This window comes from Aquila chrysaetos, chromosome 19 (assembly GCF_900496995.4).
Source record: "Aquila chrysaetos chrysaetos chromosome 19, bAquChr1.4, whole genome shotgun sequence".
Taxonomy (NCBI): Eukaryota; Metazoa; Chordata; class Aves; order Accipitriformes; family Accipitridae; genus Aquila; species Aquila chrysaetos.
This window is the reverse complement of record NC_044022.1, coordinates 17,821,213-17,842,812: the sequence shown is the minus strand read 5'-3', so window position 1 is coordinate 17,842,812 and position 21,600 is coordinate 17,821,213.

The following is a 21,600-nucleotide window of genomic DNA, read 5'->3' as shown; positions in this document are numbered from 1 at the left end:
AAAAACTGAAATCTATCAAACACCCCTCCTCCCATGCCTGTTTAAAACCACAGTCTTCAGTCTCCCACAGGGTTTTCAGTTAATACTTTTTTCTGGTCCCATTAGATTTGATCTTATCATGAGTATTTCATATTTCCTACTATGATAAATGGGAAGTATTTATACTTCAGTTGTTGCATTTTCATGTTCAGCAGCTAAAAACTAGTGTCCTTTGAGTGACCTCTTGTTCTCTCTAGCCTTCCTCCAAGTGATAAAACCAGTTACCACTCCACTGGACCTGCAGAATTACTGTGTGAGCTGTCTGCTCTTAGCAAGCTACTCATCTTTCACTGACTTTCCCACCCTCCTTCATTTTACAGCTTCCACTCTCATACTGTCAAACTAAGACAGGGCTGACTTCTTGCTTTAGGCAGAAAAAGTGGCTGTCCCCTTCCAGGGGTGGACAGATGTATGACTGCGCTGGTGGATAACATCAATGCATAGCTTGAAGATTCCCCTTCATTTACTTGAACTACTATTTTCTATACCTCCTGAGCCCTCACAGTGATGAAACAGCTTTCAGTGTAATAATGTTTTGAAAAGAGGCAAAGTGGAACCACTAATCTGCCCCTTCCAAACCGCTGTCTCTAATGAATGCCTGAAGTCCTGTAAAATGACTGGCTGAAGAGTCCCCAATCCTGGGTGAAAGATAGCAGAACAGTGTCTCTAGGCTGGCTGGCAACCCCTGCCCCTGCAACAGCAAAACAAATAATCCTCCAACCCGTTATGGTGTTCAGTGGTATGTAAAATGGACAAAGGACAAACCCAGCTTTGTTATTTTCCTTGCTTTGCACAGCATGTGTCTGACAGTATTACAGCTTCCTAAGGACACCTGAGCTAAAGATCACTCAATGTCTTTGTGTGATCCAACGAGGCAGAGTTAAAACTCAAAAGGATAAAAGTATGGCAAACTCTCCACTTTTTGAAATTTGGGAGTGGAGGGGATGAGACTTTTCTCAAGGCTGAGAAAGAGAAGGACATTAGAGTTTAGGTCTACCCTAAGAACTGGTAGAGGTGGTCTTTGTCGTAGCCACCAAGCTGGCCAAGAAATGGTCAAGAAGGATCTTGGAGTGGTGCAGGTGGCCACATGAGAAGACAATTTGGAGAAATTTTCAGTATCATGAAAAATACTTAATCAGAGTACCTTTTTTCCAGTCCCCTTCCTTTTTCACAGCATGACTTTGAGTAGCTACAGCTCTACCAATCTCAGAGATGCTTTCTATTTGATCCACTAGCTGTGGGAGCACTATTTCTTTCCCACATAGTGTTAGATACAGCAGCTTCTGCATTTCTGCCTTTGAATTTTACTTGCCAGTGAAATCCAGTGATTTCTGTCAAGGCATTCCAATCCTCATGGTTCCTCAGCAGTGGCTAGGCAAAAACAAACAAAACCCAGGCAGATGAATAAATATAAATTAACAGCACAGCTAAAAAGGCATATTGAATAATAATCATGATAAAATTCCAGTTGACCCCAGGCATCTCCTTCTAGAGCTTTTCCAATATATACCACACTGCATCACAAAAAAAATCTCACAATGCCAACAACCCAACAGAAGGGCAAAAAACCATTGCAACCCCACCTACCTGGCAGGCAATTCATGTAACAAAAGTCCCCATAGCCTTTGAGCAAAATCAGTGCAAAGTAATACCCTTCTTTTTTGCTCCAATAGACAAGCCCTTTAGAATAAAACCTAGGACTATGTTCTGGGAACTCTTTGTTAGGTTTATTTTGTTGGCAAGTTTCTCACAATAGTTACCTTTAGCAAGCTCAGCCTGTCTGTAAGCACAAGATATAAATGGCCATAAACCCACCTGCCAAAGTAGCAATTATTGAGAGTTTTTGTCAACAAAGTTTTCAGAATGTGTGATTTTTTTATTACTCTCAAAAAAAATTAAAGATTACTCAAATAGCTTTTGGCTGACTGACTACAAATACAGCTCTCCTCTGTCTATTTTTCAATAGTAGGCTGATCAATAGGGTTTTGTTCACTCAGTGTGTATGGGATATCTGAAGAGAGAGAGAGCATCATCTGCACAGTAAGAAAGATCTAATGGACAGTTCAAAGGAAAGTACTGTGTCTGACCATCTGTGTGATCTTCAGGCTCTCCTCTAACCCTCCGTTTCCCCTCCCATACTTTATTTCATCTCTCAGTCTAGAGAGCTGTTTGTGATGGACTGACAGTGTGATTAAATAATGCCTAGTAAAACAAAATTCCTGTCTTGTAGAAGTCCCAGTGCATTATTTTAATAAAAACAAGGAGTAACAATGGCATTTGTTATTAACAATGGAAATTCTACCACCACTTTCCTTATTTCCCATGATAAAGGCTATATGTTTGTAAGTACTTCAGGGATTTTCCACCTAAAAACCTGAAAAATAGTATCTAGGTTGCTACATGACATATGTGTTTTTGAAAAATTATCCTAATTCCATTAATTCAGCTTCACTGCCAAATTTTGAAAAACACTACCAGAATTGCATTCATTCTTCATTCTATGCACTCTAGAAAAAAAGAGTTCGTGCACTTAAATGCTCAAGTGTAATTTGTTAGGAGAGTTTTATAGGTCCTTTTGAAAATGTGACCTTTAATGTTGCTGTGCTTTGGAGAAAAATGTCAAGTTTTTATTATTCATTTTTTTAGTTAGCATAAATTGCAATACACTGACAAGGAAAGATAGACTTTGACTGAACAAAAAAAGTTACATTTCCAAGTAAAACATGTGAACTTTTGCCTAAAAGAAGGGGCTGTCAAGCTTTAAAAACCAACAACAACTCTTCTACTGGGTAACAGACAGACTGGCTCATGCTAATACTGCAGTAAGCTGTAAATCACATATGCCAGAGGGGCAGATGGTTGTTTGACTTTAACCTGGCTCTACCAAAATAACCTTTCCAACACTTCCATTTCACAGAGTAGAGTTAAATAGGTGCCTGTTAGGTTGCACGTGCTAAAGGCTAAATAAAATCACCAAAGATATGCAGATATTGATGTAGAGACATAGAGCTAGAGATAAATATTGGACCATTGTTCCTTACAGACACAACATGTTTGTAAATGGCAAAAATAACTGACAAGCACTGAAGATCAAAATTACTGGTTGGGGCAAAATAGATGGTACTTTTAGACCTCTATTCTGTCTCCTCTGGTGACCAGAAACTTTTAAAAGTAACTGCAGGAAGAATCCCATAAAGGGCAATTGGTGAGACAAGTGCCTAACACAGAAAGACTCCCTCAAGCCTGAGGCAATCTATGGAAGTCTAATGCCCTGAAGCATAAAGCTGCATGTCTTTTACATTTTTATTAAAGCAGGTACTCGCACCAAAAGAGACACAGTATAAAGATGAAGTAAAAATAAAAAATGTTCTATATTTTCTTCCTGCCACTTTATTATTCTTCAGGGGTGTTTACTGAGAGGTCCTCTTGCTCTTCTCTGTAATCTTGTTGGCCACAGCATGCCTTCAACACGTTAAAGAGACAGAAATTAGATGCTGGGATTGAAACTCTCACTTTTATCAGTTTGTGCAATGTGCATTTTGAGAATGGTAACTTCCATCTAGAAATATTTCTGAATGCTTAAAATCTGTGCCACGATGAAAGGCAACCAAGAACCCCTGGCAGCCCTTAACCCTCCCATGAATAGCTCTGCAGAGGACTCTACAGTACAAATACAGGGAGACTGAACAGTACCCCATTGCACATGTCCACATGACTGCATAACAAATGCTCATTTAGTCCAAGGTGTCTGACATTGTATTTACTGCACATTTGTGGTTGCCCCTGAGGGCCTAAAAACATGGTACATGCACAAATCTTGGTCTGTCATTAATTCACACCATGGACTCAATAAAATGGATACTATAGAAACCCTCTAAATATGCTGAGGAGAGCAGAAAAAAAAGTGTTCTATCATACAGTGCAACACGTCAAACCAAGGTGTATTGGCTGTAACCTTGGTTTTTTACACTTGGTTCCAGTCCAGCATGAGTTTTCTCCAGGGCAGTGGACTGGTTTTGTTTGTAGTTGCTCAAAGCTGTTACATGCAGGCTGTTGTTTCAGTCTTTCTTCCCATGGGCTGCTCTGTTCATGCGGTGATTATTTTACCCTTGCTGTAGCTTAACCATTTTGTGAAGCTAATTCTTCAAGCCTAAGAAGGATATCAGCCAGGAAGTCAGGATTTCTCTGTATTTGAGTGCATGAATATGTATATTTTGATCACAATATAAGAATAGAAGGAAAGTTACAGGGTTTTTTCGCTCTAATCCTTCTCAAATTTTTTGCAGAGTGGGGGCAGAAGGAACATCATTGCCTTTTTTCCACACTGTTTCCATGTAACTTTCTTAAGAGGACTGTTTCATGGCTGCAGAGATTTGGGGTAACAAGAAAATTATTGTACATAGGGCACTCATCACAATTCTTTCATCCTGTCTCCAGCATGTGTCTTCCTGTCAAGTTCTTTGACTTTAAGGAGGTACCACAATCTTACAGACTGCTTCATAAAAATGTAATAATAATCATCATCATCATCATCCTCCTCCTCCTCCTCCCATTCATCCGGTCTGAAATTTCCTACCAAAGAAAGCGTCATCAAAAAATGTGAGTGCAATGAGCCAGAAATATTGAGTTCAAAGTGGCTCAGATTTGAGGAACTTTCAGACGATTCGAGGCAAGATTTCAAAGAAACTATTGTTGAAGTCATGGCAAAGATGACCTGGTTACAAAATACCGAAAACTAAAAACTGAGACCTACGTGTAGACCTGACAAGTAACAGCTGGGTTTGCCTTTCAGTTGCTTTTTAGTTTTGAGAAGGCTATTGGACACAGGGTCAGTGAAACCTAAATTACAAAAGAAAGAAAAGAAAAAAAAATGATCTCTCTGCAGAACTAGAAGTTTCATCTTGGCTATGTCTAGCCTGCCATTAAAATGCTTTGCTGCTACATGAAAACACTGAAGTTCTTACCGAAAACAACCAACTTTTGAAGACAAAGCTTGAGTGTAAAACAAATATGCTACAGTGAATTCCTCCATACTTCTCCAGATTTTCCCTTTGTATCACTCAGCTCAACTCATTCTAACATTATTAGTCCTATGAAATACATGCAAATAATCAAACATCATATTTCTTCAATGATCAATGCCAGGAAGAGTCTATCAGTAGTCACGTGAATGTAGAGAATGCCACTGTCTTCCTCTTTCTTTTAAGTTTCTAAGAAAAGCTTGAAAACATACCCTGAATCTATCTCATTAACTCAGACGAGAAAGAAACTAGAAGAAAGAAAGGACAAAATGCTGTAATACATCTGAAAAAAAAATCTTGATCGTATTGCAATTTATGTAGCATTCTCATAATTGGGGTGGGGAGAAGGGAAGGTAACTATTGATTTTTAAGTGGCCAGGAATACTACAGCTGGAAAAAGAGGAGAAGCAAGAGGTTAAAATCACTTAATAAATTTGTTGTGAGTTTCACACAAGGCAAATGGGCACAAACTAGCCAGCAATACATTCACGTTGAGAACTAGAAGATATTTTCTGCTAACAAAAGGAGTGAGGCTCTGGAACATTTTTGTCAGAGGAGCTAAAAAATTACATGTTTTTGAGTTAGGGTACAATTAGCTTGTAAATAAAATTCTGCAGTATAGCTCCTGGGATAAGAGTGAGCTTGCTCATGGACAGACCTTTTTATTCTTCTGCCTGTGACCTCATGCTGACTCTTACCATTCCAGGATTACATTATCTTCTTTGGCTATGTGGGGCTCATCGTGAAAGGTTTTAGTGCTTTATTAAAATTGGAGAGCAGAATTTGTACATAGAGAATGGGAATTGTTGTATGCTTCTGCATCTATCCACAGATGCTTGTGTGTGGACAGACTAGAATACCATACTGCATCTTCTACAGCATTTGTCTTACTGAATTTCTTCCTTTTTAAACTGTGTGTATATTTATGGTATATTTCCTCTAGAATTGTTTAGCTGTGAGATACTTTTCTGGCAGAGGACAATGTAGAGACATTGTTCTAGGAGGCACAGACTTCTTCACAAAGTTAGTATTTAGTACACTTGGACATTTTTATCAGTTGTCTGTAAAGGACAGGAAATTTTCTTCCTACTCTACTAGCAGAGAAGTTGGGTTTTGTATTTCCAACACTAAACTGTAAGCATTAGTTCCACCAGCTTTGGGCAAGCACATGTATTGAATTTGACTTTGTGTGCAAAAGATGCTGTAGATGTGGACAACGTTTAGCCAGCTCTGGATGCTCCTAACATACTCTGGTTAAGAATAATATGCAGAAAGAGGCAGACATCAGGACCACTGATCCCATATAAATTTAAGCATCTACGATAAGAACTTAGGTGCTAAAGATTCCTTCTGTATTCAGCGGGGATAAATGATGTGATGAGTAGCAGAGCATAGAAGTCACTACGCATACTTCATGCTCATTTAGGATAGGGTATATGCACCCTTATGCAGTTGTGCAAAAGACATCTACTTTGCACTGGCATTGCAGTCCTTGCACTAGGACAGTGAACATGGTTATAAGGTAGTAATATGAGCATTAATCACTGAAAAGAGGATGGGGGCGGCAGGGGGGGTTGGGGGGAGGTGTATGTTTCATTGTCTATAGTCCTTTTTCTCTCCCATTTGCCCCATCCAGAGTGAAGCCTTCTCTCCTGGAGAAAGGTACAGTCAGATCTTACAGTGCATCCTGATTAATGCAACCACATTTCCAAATGAGTCAAAAATAAAGAGGAGGATCTAAAAGAAGTAGGGGGTAGGAGTGCATTGTTGTTGAGTGCTCTCTCCTGAAAAGGAACTGATGAATCATGTCCTACCCAAAATCACTGTGTCCAAGCAGACACTGCCACATCACATTCCCGTTCTCCTATGGAGCACCACTCCTACCCACAGCCCCACATCAAATCTCTCTTGTCCCAAAATGCCCAGGCCCCAGGCTTCCTGCCCCAGAGCTTCCCACGCTTTCCAAATCCAACCCAGAGCCCCGGTACCCCCGTACCCATTTATCCCAAGATCTCCACCACCAACCCCAATACCTCTCCTGTCCAACCTTCAGTAACGTAACCCCTGCACCCCCCTCAGTAACATAATACCCCTCCACCCCCCTGCTCCCACCACCCTGACCCAAATCCCTTCTTTTTCCGAACGCCCACCGGCTCTGCCCCAAGCTCCAGTCTCCCCCAGCCCCAGCCTCGCTCACATCTGTGGCTCTGTGGACCCAGGCCAAGCGCAGCAACTGCCAGCACTTCAGATCCAGCACTGCACGCACATCTTCCCCCTTCCCCTCTCCCGCTGCCTGCCTGCTCTCACCGCTGCCCGGCCGTTGCCTGACAAGCCTGCCCCTTGCAAAGCTTCTGCTGGAAATTCCCAAACCCGGGACATGGGCTGCACTTGTTCAAAGATCTGCTTAGATGGCGTTCCAAGGATAGAAAAGGAAGACATATCAGGGAAACCCAGGCAGCTGATAGCTCTGCTCCTGTGGGGAGGCAGCTTTGTTTAGTAGCTACTAAGGACTCTTGTTTTAATAATAGAACACAGCCCTGAGATTTAATTAGCACTTATAGCAACATATGTCAGATGATAGCAATAGCTTTCAGTAGGCACTCGTGAGCATCGTCAGGACTGCAGACCTGGCATCGGGCTGATTCTCTACTCTTGTTTGCAGTGATGTAAGTCCCACGTAACTTTCATTGTTGATCTTGTTTTCCACCCATTTTGCTGAGAAAAAGAAAGAAATACCTGGGCCAATTGTTTATCTATTCAAAACATACTGTCTGTCATTATCTCTTCCTGCTTTAGGTGACAGCTTTCAGCTTTCCACTCCAGTCTTGGCTGTTGAATGATGAGTAAGCAGTAGTACTGATGCTAATCAATTGCAGCTCCTGAATTAAGATTTTACGGCTGTCTGTGTCAAACTGTGTTCTGCCATGCAGCAGAATATGGCATCACATTGGGTTTTTTTCACTTGTTAAGAGGTAGGAGTCATGTTCACTATCAGAAAATGGAATTAAATTGAAATATATCATCTGTGAGACCCCAGATTGGTTTTAATCACCAATAACGTGGTGGATGCTGTTGTTTATGTGAAGCTTATCTGGGCTGTAACATTGATAAAAAAACACTGGGCAAACAACAAATCAGGCGTGATATTAGGTATCTTTGTTATGAATGAGACACAGGAAAAGTAGTCAGGGGATATTTATTTCTCAAGGTGCATTTCTAACCTGTATCTTCACTGCTAGGCCTATGGGTACAAAAAAGACATTGTCCCAATTATGAATCCAACTTCAGTAGCCACTGCATGCCCCTGTGAATGCCCTGTCAGACACTGAGAACTCAGTGTGTGAAGGACAGGAAAAAAAGTGTGAAAAGACTTTTGTGTGGCTCATTTAAGTCTGATTTTTGTGTCCATGGGTCATAGAAAGAAAACCAGTCCTCCCTTTGGAGGAACGTAACTGAGTCTGCAGCACAGTCCTGTCTTTAAAGGGGATATGTTGATCTCCATGCCTTTTTTTTATTTTACACAGAAAACTGGAAAACATGTTCAACTTTCATTACTCTCTGGATCTGAGATTCTGATTCAGGTCCTACAACTAATTCCATTTTTCTTACTTGGCTTGTACAAAGCCCTGGAAGTAGGCTGGGAATTTCTATTACAAATACATTTTCAGAAAAAAACATCTTTTGAAATGTTTTAGAAAGCCACCCTTTTTGTTTCATATCAAACTGTCGTTCTGATCAGAACAAAGTTTCCTTTTTTCTATTTTCATCTAATTCTCAGACTTGTAAATAGACAGGATCATTGTGTGAGCTTCACTTGCAAGATATTGTTCCTTTCAGAGCACACACATAAAAGGGGAACCTTTTCCTCCAATTTTAATTTAATTAAAAGCCAAGATATGTCAGAAGCTTTGAGCTGATCCAGTGAGAAGAAGACTGATCAAGGATATGTTAGCACAACCGCGGATATCAAGGTTACAGCCCTTCCCTCAGTGGCAAACAGAAGTGCAGATAACAGGTTAAAAAGCAGTCTCTTGATTTTCACAAAACAGGTTTGTTAAAACTAGTCAGGAAGGAGAAGACAAATAGGAGTTTGAAGACAATGAGATCTTAGTGTGTTCAAATCTCCAGAGGTGAGTGGACTTGAATGGCCTGCAATCATGCAGACAAAGGAGAAGGTTGTGATGCTCACCTAATGGCATTAAGGGAAAAACATGCCACCTAGGTTCCTTAATCATTATCGCATGCGCCTTTCAAGATATTCCCCTCTCAGAAATAATTTATCTCAGAGATTTCTAGAGTAATCCAAAACTACGCTGACCCATTCTTATCCATTTACATCTCCTCTGCAAACTGTGCACTCTCTTACAGCTTCTTAAGAAGTTGCCATGATTCTCAGATGCATTGGCTGCCTCTGTGCAAGATCTTCAGCCACAATAAATGTAACATGATGCTTTTTCACTGAAAGTTAAACTATCTTGCATTTGCCAAGACCAAGAGGAATGTCATAAGCATTAGCACAGTTTTAAATGATTTACAGTTATTTTTGAAGTTATAGTAATTTCATCATGTCTACACCTCATACTACTGTTTTTACTTAAGGATATTTGAAGATCCAGGCAACAACGCACTGGCTTTTCAATGTGAAGAGCTATCTGATTGACACACAGTCAGCATGAAGACAGAAGATTCAAAAAGGACCGTAAATGATACTGTGAGGTTGAAAAATTCCATTAATCTACATTTTTTCTCTGTAGACAGTATCTATCCTGACTTTCAGTAGAGATCTTTAAGAACTATAGATGGCTCCTTAAGTTTGTCCAAAAATGCATTCACAAATGTGAAAGTATGTTTGCTATCCCTAGCAGCAAATGGCTGGTGCTGACACTGGTTAATGTGATTGCTTAAATGCTCTTAAGACTTTAATGGAGAGTTGGGATCTTAACAGAAGAAGTTAGAGAAAGCCTAACTAGTTTAATAAATACGTTGAACATGGCAAAACCTGCAAGATCAGACTAAATATTGTAACGGTCCCTTCTGACCTTTAGATGTAGGAAATGTCAAACTCACTGTTACAGAAACTGCAAAAATTTCCAAAAAATTTGAACACAAAAATCTGTTTCCAAGACCTCTCAGGCTCTGTACTAGAACAGGATCAGGTGAGATGAGTATACTTCCCCCAGTCTTCAAAGCAGTGGTTGGAAACCTATGTGCAAAGGTACTATGAAGAAAATGCCTGCTAAAATTTTAACAGAGACAAATATTTTCAAATAAAGCAGAGTTATAGAAAGCTGGAGAAGTGCTTGTAGACTTCATATATTTGTTGGAAAAGCCATCTGCAATCAACATAACACCTACTGACATATTTTGTCCTGATAATGTAGAATAACAGCATTTGTTAACACGACTGTCAAACAGCGTGCCAATACTCAACTTGGCCATATCAGCTCTACCAATATGGCTTTTGACCATACCAGTAAAGGAACCAAAATCATAGGAAGCTGAGATAAATAGCACTAATAAAGTGTATTTTTACTCAGAAGTAAAAGTTAAAAAATGATGTTACAAAAATTTTGTGTTTATTTTTCCAACTTGTGGGGCATATTTATTCCGTTAACAGCAGAAGTGTTGTTTGGGTTTTTTTTATATATACACCTTGGATTTTTGTTAACAGGATAGTGTACTCAACTTAAGCTCCAAAAAATCTTGTGTGTTCTTACAGGCATAAAATTTAGGTCTCTTCTTGTTTCTTTACACTGCTGTAGTTCCATCATCTTCCTTGGGACTGTACAACTCTCAGAGCAAAACTGTGTGTTTGTGGAGGCAGTCACACAGCCTAACTTTGGACATCCACCTTCTGAAAGCTAAGTTAGGAAACCAGGCTTTCTCTCTAGTGAACAGAGAGAGAGAAGCTCTTCCAGAGGGCGGTTCAGACCATGTTCAGACTCATATGCCAGGGCATGTTCTGAATTTCTAGTTCAGTTGCAGCATATTTTCCTGCCAGACCTGACCTGTTGCCCTGAATTTTATTTTAATAGAAACCAAGGCACCAAAGAGGAGAAGAGATACAGAAAACAAACTTCTTGTATCACCATTATGGTAGGTGCACACCCAGGGTGCACACAATATTAGGGAACACTGTTGGTTGTGGCTATGAAGTAGCAGCCTCACTGGATAATGCATAGGCTTCTTCCCTATAATGTCCTGTGGAAGAGTCTAGTATCTGCATCCTACTGTTGTTTTTTCTGACAGGAACTAAAGAATATCAATATTATCTGAAGTCTCACACTAGGTCTGTGTCCCATTATTTATCTTTTTTTATGCAACTGAGTGGAAACATTCATTAACACTAAAAGAAATATTCATTATTTTTATAGCTTTCATAATCAAAGTGAACATTCATATGTATGCACAGTACTCTCGCAATTTACTTCATGTCCTATAGGCCCTTGTTCAGAGTATACAGAAAATTCACCAGACGTAAGTTATGCACCTATTACATCTATTAGTGTCTTACAGCCACTTTGAACAGGTGCTATCTTCAGCAGCTATACTATGTAAATTAGTCTGCAAGCATTTTAATTCCATTCATCACTGATGTATCTGCTATTCCATGCTCTTTCAGCTAATCTGCCATTATCCACCATCATTTACCTCAATCCTGTTCTTACCATGGATTTTACCCCTGCTACACATCAGTATTGCGTTCAGGTTGTACTCTACCAACCACCCAGACTCATTGCAGTGGTACACAAGCCAGTTTTCAGACCGACAGCTACTTGTCTAAAATATTATCTAAAATAGACCTCACCTAAAAACCCCTCTAGAATATCCTCACTCAAGCTATGTAATCTCTACTTTGCAGTTGATGTTGATCTGTCAAGATTAAGTGCAAAAGGCATCCTGCTTTTCAACTGGCTATGACTCACAAAACATATCCCAGGTTTAAAACATCAGATTAGAAAGGTATCACACTGCCAAGTCATACTAAGACTTCTTTTTTGGGAGAGATTCCCAAAAGCAGCAGATTGCTTTCCTTGGTGGAGATGACAGTAAAAATGTTACAAGTCAGATGAAACTTGTACTTTCTATCAGCTGCTGAAATGTTTCAAAAACAGTGTCTAAGTGCTCTCAGGGTTTTATTTCCAAGGATGCAAATGAATCTATCTTGGGGAACTGTATTCAGCACCTGTAAAGGCAGCTGCGAACCTACAAGACTGTGTGACAGCAGAGTCCTGGGCAGAGATGCAAGCACCCTTCATTTTCAGAGCATTTAACTTATTTAGAAGTCACCCCCAAATCCTCACAGTTTAATCAGTTTATCAAACACATCCATGCAGCTTGAAGCCAATCGTTTTTCCTAATCACCTCAGCAGCAAACATAAGGTTTCAGTTTTCTACAAAGCCTCTGGGGTATCCACGGTGCACTTTGCATGGCTGTCATTCCAACTCCTGTTCTGTCAACAGCACCTTCACGCTGGGAGTGCTATTTATGGAGCTTCCTGAATTTTTTATGGGGACTCACACCTCTGTTTTGGCAGCAGAGTCACACCCTGAAAATTAGCAGTATCACAGCTGTCCTTACCAATTCGGTATATAATTTGCACAGGTGCTTTTCTTTGAAACAACTTTCCTTAAACATCAGACTGCAGCCTATTTGGATGTAATAAAAAAAAATAAAAATGCATCTCAACATCTATGATTTTGAAAGGGAGATTGTTCTCCCCTTCCAGTTTTTTGGATTATTCTTTTTTTCCATTCTGAAAGCTGTGTTCAACACAAAACTGAAAGCATTTATTTCATGTAAAGGTTACTGCCATGCTTTTTCTCTTTTTACCCGTGCAATAATCTTTATTGATAGAAACAACTACTAGTTCATTCTACCACCAGCTGTCCTGAAATCCCTGCACATACTACTTATCAAAATATCAAAGCATTCACACGTTAACAATTACATACGCAAAAAAAAGTTAACCTTAGACTTAATATCCACTCTATTTAGGAAAAAACTTAATGTTAAATATGTCTTAAGTTGTATCGTTAAACTAATAATTTATAGCAAGTTTTCAAATGGCTCAGGACATCTACTTGTGGGTAAGTGATCCGAGCCCCAGTTCTCCACCGACTATAGCAGGAATGTACAAGTCTAGCTCACATATTGACAGTTTCATTTAAGCAGTTACATATGCTGAGTCCTATTTCAGACTGGGTCCTAGTCTTGACATCTTAAGCAGATTCCAGTAGAAATGGAAGTTTTCAGGTAATTATTCATTTTGTTGTTGAGTATTAAGAATTAAAACTGTTTTATAGGTTGCATGTTATATTTCTGTTCCTTCAAAGGTTAAGCTTAAGATCAGGGGTTGGACGATATGACCTTTAAAGGTCCCTTCCATCCCAAACTATTCTCTGATTCTATGATTTCTGAATAAAAACTCAGTGATTGAGGATGCCTTATGATATTTGCTTAACATTTGTTGCTTAAGCAAACTACATATCATATGCACAGAAATTTAGCATATGAGACAGGAAAATATTTGTGATAGTGAGTCAGATCTCATTAAGAGGTTCTCTTTAAGTTAACTATTGGAAAAAATGCTAATTATACAATTTTTAAAAATTATTGAAAGTTAAGCACAATTCAGTGTCTAGTTCTTCATTTAGTCACACAGATACTGATACTACATTTCATTGTAAGACCTCAATTTTCTCCTATACAACAATTAAGAGCAAGTTTGTTACTAATAATAATTTGCATCACTGAAAAATTTGTTTGACTAGGAGAACCTGGTTATCTTGGGTTCTTATAAACACCTTTGTCCTCAAAGCTGCACACTGACCTCAGAACTCAGCTGATTGGTGGAAATTCATTAAATGACGAAATCACAAAATACATGGAATTAGTTATAATATCTGGCACTGCTTGATGAAAGTGAATCTGAGGGCTCTAATAGATAACCCGAAGGATTTATCATCTCATCCAACATTCTGCCAACACTCTGCCTAATGCAGCCTAGGAGGCTGTGGACCTTCTTAGCCATGAGGGCACACTGCTGGGTCATTGTAAAGCTGTCCGCCAGGATGCCCAAGTCCTCCATGGTAAAGCTGCTTTCTAGTTGGTCCGCGTCAGCCTGTTGGTGCCTGGGCTATTCCTCCCCAGGTGCCAGACTTGGGTTTTCGCACTGTTGAATTTCATGACGTTCTTTTTGGAAGAATTCTTCAGCCTGTCCAAGTCCTCTGAAAGGCAGTGCAACCATCTGGTGTATCATCCACTCCTCCTAGTTTTGCACCATTTGCAAGCCTGCTGAGAGTGCATGCTGTCCCATCATCTAGGTCATTAAATAAGATGTTAAACAGTATTGGCACCAGTATCTAGCCCTGGGGTACACAACTAGTGACTGACATCCAGGTGGACTTTGTACCACTGATCATAACATTTTAAGCCTAACAGATCCGCCACTTTTCAGTCCAACTCACTGCCTACTTATTTAGTCTGTTCTTCATTGGTTTGTAAATGAGGATGTTGTGGGAGAAAGTGTTGAAAGCCTTGCTAAAGTCAAGATAAAGAATATCAGATGCTCTCCTCTCATCCACCCAGCTAGTCGTCTCATCACAGAAGGCTGTCAGGTTGCTCAGGAATGATTTCCTCTTCATAATACATGTTGACTACTCCCAATCACCTTTTTGTCCTCCATGCATTTGGAAATCTCTACAGCTTCTGGAGGAGGGGAGGTGGAGAAGGAGGTGCTTATCTCTTCTCCATGGTATCCAGTGATAGGACACATGGGAATGGTTCAAAGCCGCATCAGGGGAGGCTCAGACTTGGCATTAGGAAGCATTTATTTACCAAGAGGGTGGTCAAACACTGGAACAGGCTTCCTAGAGAGGTGGTCAATGCCCCAAGCCTGTCAGTGTTTAAGCGGTATTTGGACAATGCCCTTAATAACATGCTTTAACTTTTGGTCAGCCCTGAATTGGTCAAGCAGTTGGACTAGATGATCACTGTAGGTCCCTTGCAACTGAAATATTCTATTCTATTCTATTTTATTCTATTCTATTCTATTCTATTCTATTCTATTCTATTCTATTCTATTCTATGCTATGCTATGCTATTCTATTCTATTCTATTCTATCATTTCCAGGATTATTTGTTCCATCACCTTCCCAGGGATCTAGGTGAGGCTGACCAGCACATAGTTCCCTGAATCATCCTTTTTGCCTTTCTTGAAGATACAACTGACATTCACTTTATTCCAGTCTTTCACTGGAAGTTCAAGAATTCAAGCTAAAATGATGGATTTATCTACAGTGACTAAACCAGCAGCATGTGTTCAAAGAGAAATCCCTGGCACAGAGACGGAGTGGACTGGGACATCAGTAAAGTCTCAAGCCATCTGCAGCAACTGTGTGTCAGGGTCCCATTGCTATTACTGCTCATCACAAAACATATGGTTGGAGCAAGTCAGGACAGGGAGAGCAAAGTTCAACAGAAAAAGTCTGCAAGGTTAATCCGTGAAGCTGAAGACTGGCATGTCACCCAGCTCTGCTAATTACCAACCCTGTTAAAATGCTTAACTAAGACTGGATGGGAATGCAAAACAAATGGAGGCCTAGCTTTAGTGCAGTCTTTTTAACTGAAAACAAACAAACAAACAAAAAAATCCAAAGAACAGTTCTGAAACAGAGCTCATAACTGTCACTGATGCTTTCACAAAGAAATCTCACTGAACCTGTAAAAGGGATGTTAACTTTGCCATCCTCTCTTTCCCACTGCTTGTTCTCTCTGCTCTCTTCACCCCAGTTGCCCAGCAGAAAATTTAGTCCCTGAATCAATAACACACTCTTACATTCATGAAAATGTTCATTTATAGCCAAAGTACACCTTTAATGATCCTAATTAATTAATTAGTCTCTGCTACGAGTACAGTGATGACAATTTAGAGTGACAAAATTCTCTGTTAAAGTATTTCTTGGCATAGAAACCAATTGCAGAGAAACAGGGAAGCTTCCTCTGGGAATGTGAAACTATACAAATTGTATACTTTTTCAGGGTTATCACCATAAACAGTCCTCTCACTTTTCAGCAGACATGCAGAGATTTAAGCATTTAAACCTAAACAAAATACTATGACTTTCAAATCTGCTGAATATCTGTTTTCCCCCCTCGATATCCAGTGCTAATCCTCTGAAAATGAGGCTTTTTATAGTAAGTCCTTTAAATCAAAAAGCAGAAGTAGGATATATCTCCCCAAACAGCAGGAGGCAGATATAGTTGTCCATGCATAGTCATCTAGTAACATATGAAGGGTCCTGAGGTATCAAAGGCTTTTGCATGGGGCTGGCAGAAATGTCACAGGAGCTAGAAGAGATCTGTGCCCTGCTAGACTGTTGCGTGAAGGCAAAGAAGGACACACTTGTGCCTCTCAAATGTCAGTAGATGTGCGGGCAAGTGAGTTCAGCCCCAGTTGTCCAGATATCAAAGCAATGCTGATTGTCAATTATCTTCTAAAGACAGTCTACTCCAGAAGGAGATTAATTTTGTCCTGTAACAGAGCTAAAAGAGGTGGAATGAATCATAGTGTAAGGCATTTTTCTCTTCTTCAGAAATTTGGACTACTAATTCAGGCTACCTGATTAACATTTAGCCAACTAAATTTAGGAGATACTAATGCCATTCAGTCAGTTATCCAGGACTTGATTCAGCTTCCCTAACATAAGTGTTTCATGTTGTTTGACATACCCCAAGGAATCTTGCCTGGTCTCCACCTGTTGCTCCAGAAGGACATGGTCTTCCTCAGGCCTCATCTGCCATTCACATGCAGCTGTCTGGGATATCCCAGTCTCACAAATGGCACTGGTGTTTGTATTTAAACAACCAAACCTGGCCCCTTTTAGTAGTGCAATAGAAAAACTGTGCTTATCCTCAGTGTATAGAAAATTATTCACCCAAGCACCTGAAGTCAGCATGATAAATGGAGACAGAATGTATTGCGGGACTCTGAAAGGTGCTCACGTCCTTGGACTCCCAGGTCTCATCAGCTCTCACAGATCAGAAAATTATGCACAACATATTGAGTACTATCCAAGGAGTCAGAAGTCTAAGCAGAACCAGAATTCAGATGTCCTGACTTCCAAACCTCTGTTAAAATATGCAGCACTATTCGACATGGACCAGATGCACTACTCATTAAAGATCTATGTGGAGAAGATTTCTATTGATTTCAGCTATAGATTTGACTCAGTATGATCTATTCATTCAAATATAAATACTCGAGTTGTACCTTCAAACAGCCACGAGGCAGCCTGGGAAATATTCCATGCTGTATGATGATTGCTGTCTTTTTGTTGCCTGCCTCTTGTTCTGGAGATCAGTATTAGAGATTTGCTCTTACAAGAGTTAAGAGCCCTGTTCTTAGTGATTGAATTACTCCATGATAATCTACCCCCTTGAGCTGTTATAAAAACTGACTTAATAGTGTTGCCTAAATGACATTTGAATATGATGCAGCTGTCTGAATCATATTGTTATAACTACCTTTTGATTGCCAGAAAAAAAGTTCCAATCATTCTTTTACCATTCCTATTTCCAGGATGAAAAAGCACCTCTCTGAAAAAAAAAACCAACCAAAAAAACCAAACCAAACCACAAAACAAACAAACAACAAAAAGTACAGCAAAGAAAGGCTTCTGAAAACTTTTTTTTTTTTTTTTAAACTGGGTGACCGTATCCTTTAAACACCTTTTTTGCCTTTCTTAAGCAAAGCTTTTGAATGCACTGCATTGACATTGTTCTAAAATTCTCTTCTTTTAATCAGATCCAAATTCAGATCATTAATGAGAAAAATCACCATTAGTGTCCAAGTCATTATGGGAGCGTGCATTCCCAAATGAATACAAAAAAGCATGACGACTAAGAGTAACAACTTGGAGATACTTGTATCAAACTATTTTTGACCAGGAAAAATAGGCCAAACTATAAATTGATGTATCCACCTCGTATATGCTGAGCTGAGAAAAGTCCTCTGGAGATATCTGCACTTGCCCCCAAGGACGGTATCAAGGACACCTACACGACTAGAGCGAAGGCTGCACGGCCAAAAAAACCCAAGCACCCATTCAGGGTGCTGTCAAAGCTCCCACCCCTGAAATGGTTTGTCTCCGTGCTCTTAGCCTGTTGAAATGCAATCACACGTTGCAGCGCACCCAGACAGGCTGTCTGCCAGCACCCCGCAGAGAGCCCATAAGGCAGCTACGTGGACGGGATGCTGGTGGCAGGTGTAACGCACCATCTGCGCAGCCATCTGGAGCCCACCCTTCCTCAGGGTACAGACGGAATACCAAGGCCTCCTTCTTCTTCCACTGACACGAGAGGAAATTTCAAACAACTCTATCAACGTCGCTGTCCGCCTCCCTCCCCTCCGTGAAGGTATCGTTGATGAAAACAGAATCAGGGCCCTGACCTAAGCTAGAGAGAAGGGTGCTCAGCACCTGGCCGAGTTTTGAGTTTTTTCTGCTAGAGCCTGTGATACAGCAGCAAGGAAATAAAACCTAGCTGACAGAAATAATTTATCAAGCCTATTAATAAATATTTAGTATAACCAGGCAAGGTGCTTGGAAAATATGCCTCCAGTGCAAAGCATATGTGCAGAATAGCCCCTTATTTCTAGAAATCTTTTTTCCTGTGAAGGCTATTTCCAGAATATCACCTTTCATCGGATCCAAAATAGACGCAAACTTCTTCCTTGATATTCTGGTCCATCCTTAATGCAGCATTAATTAATACGGGTTCACAGGATGCAGTGATCTCAAAAGCAAGGAGACATTCACAGAAAGTAATTCTGATGCTGGAACAAGAACAGCAGTATTTTAGGAACATGGGTTTATTTCCTGTATATAATACAGTCCAAACTAGCATTCATTTCTTCTGTATTCAGATCCCTTTTAACTTTCTCTGTGATACCAGTAGAGGAAGAAAATTTAATTAAGAATTCTTGTCTACAAAGCCAGTAAAAATAGTAATAAATCCAAAGGTTCTGATCCATTTTTTCCCATGTCGCATGATTTTTCAATGAAGTTATCTTATGGCAGCAAAGCTGACTCTACGGCACAAATGCTAGCACCAGCGCACAGTGCTCCTGGCTATGTCAGTAGAATCTAGCTGACTTAAAGCATTCATCAGGCCTGTCAATAAATATTTTAATATAACCAGGAAAGTATGCCTCTAATGCAAAATGTATTTAGAGTAACACCTTATTTCTATAAATCCCTTTGCCCTGAAGGTAATTCCCAGAATGTATCTTTTGCCAGATCCAAAAAAGGCCAAAACATCTTCCTTTCCGTTATTCTGGGGCTATTGTGGCAGGTGCATCCCACAGACTTATTCCATATATCGTGCAAGACTGAGGAGCACCTTAGAAAGCTCTTGTTTCTGCTCCCCATCCGGCTCATCTGCTGAGATTTGGCCCCACTAGGGGATTTTGAACACCCAGATCTGAAAGACTCTAAAATACACTAAAAATGAATGTGATGGTCATGTATATTTCTAAAAGTTAGGCTTCAAGTTAAAGCAAGCACTTCTATTTCCTCCATATTCAACCAAGAGACACTGGCATTTTCATATGACTATTCATCCCACCTCTCAAGAGTTGTCTGCCACAGGTTGACTTATTTTCAGGAGAGGTTCTCTCATTGCACTCGCTACTGTCTTCTAAGGAATTGTAGATAACCAGTTAGGGACAGGAGCCTAACTTCTGGATGCATCGATCTCAGATGATTTTCTAGTTATTATTCAAATCAATTTTTTCTAGAAAACGCAGTAATGCCTTTCAGGTTTGCTCCTTTGTTAAGTATAAAGAGATAGCAGTAATTCTTCACGCACCTAATACATATATTAGACAGTAAACACATAATTGATGCAATCATGCCCCTCCAGGTTGATATTCAAAACCATCCTTAATTTTTTTGACCACTTAGTTGTATCAAATATCTTTCCAGATCTCTTTATACTCACCACAGTTCATCCAGAATGATTTCTGCACACAGGACCAGTGGTCACAATTTTAAAGAACATTGAGTATTCGTCTAATAACCTAGAATATTCGTTTCTCCCTTAGTTAGCTGCTCCATTGTCTTCCAAAATATTTTAAAACCTGAAACCATGGAAGCTAATTCCCCACTTAAAAGCACTTTATTGATCATAAAGACCTTGGCACATGATGACCACAAAACCCTTCTAACATGTACTAAGCTATATTGGCAAATCTGAATGCTGGCCGCTTTATTGCACATTTTGCTAGTGAAATAAGCTACATGGGCAAAAAAAAGGACATTTTTATCAATGCAAGTACAACTAGATTAAGGGGTTTTGTTGCCTTGGCCAAAGATCACACCTCATCACATGCCTGTTTCTGATAGCTGTACAAGTAGGAGGTTGCAATGCAGGCATATGCACAAACAGGTAAAGGACAGATGTTTTACTAAGACACAAAATGTTAAGATAGTGAGCATCCTCAGTTCCCATGAAAAAAGAGATTTGGCCAATTCATACAATGCATCTCTGGTTCAGCAAAGCGTATAAGCATGTGCTTAACTTTAAGCATGTGGCTAAATCCCACTGAAAACAATAAGAGTTAAATATGTACTTAAACGCATTATTGTAGGAAGACTGGATTACTCACGTACTTAAGGGCTTTGTTGTATCAGAACTTTTGGCCACCACAGAATTCCCAATTTCATCTATTGCATATCTGGATCCAACATTAAAATCGTCTGGCAAAACATTCACACAGTTAACACAGCGTACCAAAACTTCATCTACATCCAGAGGGCTGGCTACAATAATTTTGTTTCAAAGGGCACCCCTTGTATTTTTTCCAAAAGTTTTATCACAATAGCTAGTGATACTGATGCCAGGAAATTAAAACCTATAAATTTCCTGTCTGGTTAGATAAAAACTGCATCCCCCTCAATTAGTTTATCCATATGCAAATGTTACAGTTAGGGAGTATGGATCCGGAAAGTCAATAGCTCAATCAGTGTATCAGAGGGCTAATGACATCTCCTGCCAGTTTTCTTAAAAATGCATTTCAGGGATATTAATGTTATTACCAGACTGATAAATAAACTTCATCCTCTGAGCTCATATGAAAGTTTAAGAGGGGGGAAGTAGAGGAGTAGGAGAATGATTATATTTGTTGTATACACAGGGGGAATCAGGGACTATGCCATGGCTCCCCTTGAAATAAAATTGTATTTGCTCTTTTTCCCACTTTTGGCATTTCCAGGTGCCTGTCTGTTTTTAACATCTTCTTCAGCCTCAATAAATTTGTTGAAACAAGACTCTGTCATACATTCAGTGAGTCACAGCTGAATAATAAAAGTAATCCCTCAGTGGGATAAATGCACTTGAGCTGGAGACCAGGAAAAAATGTATTGTTTTTTAAAATTGATGGTGATACTCTTTAACAATTTTTTTTTCCAAGCTTGTTTTGTTTTGGAACTGTCAGAGAATGTTCACTGAATGTTTTGTAAGCAAAACCACTCTCTC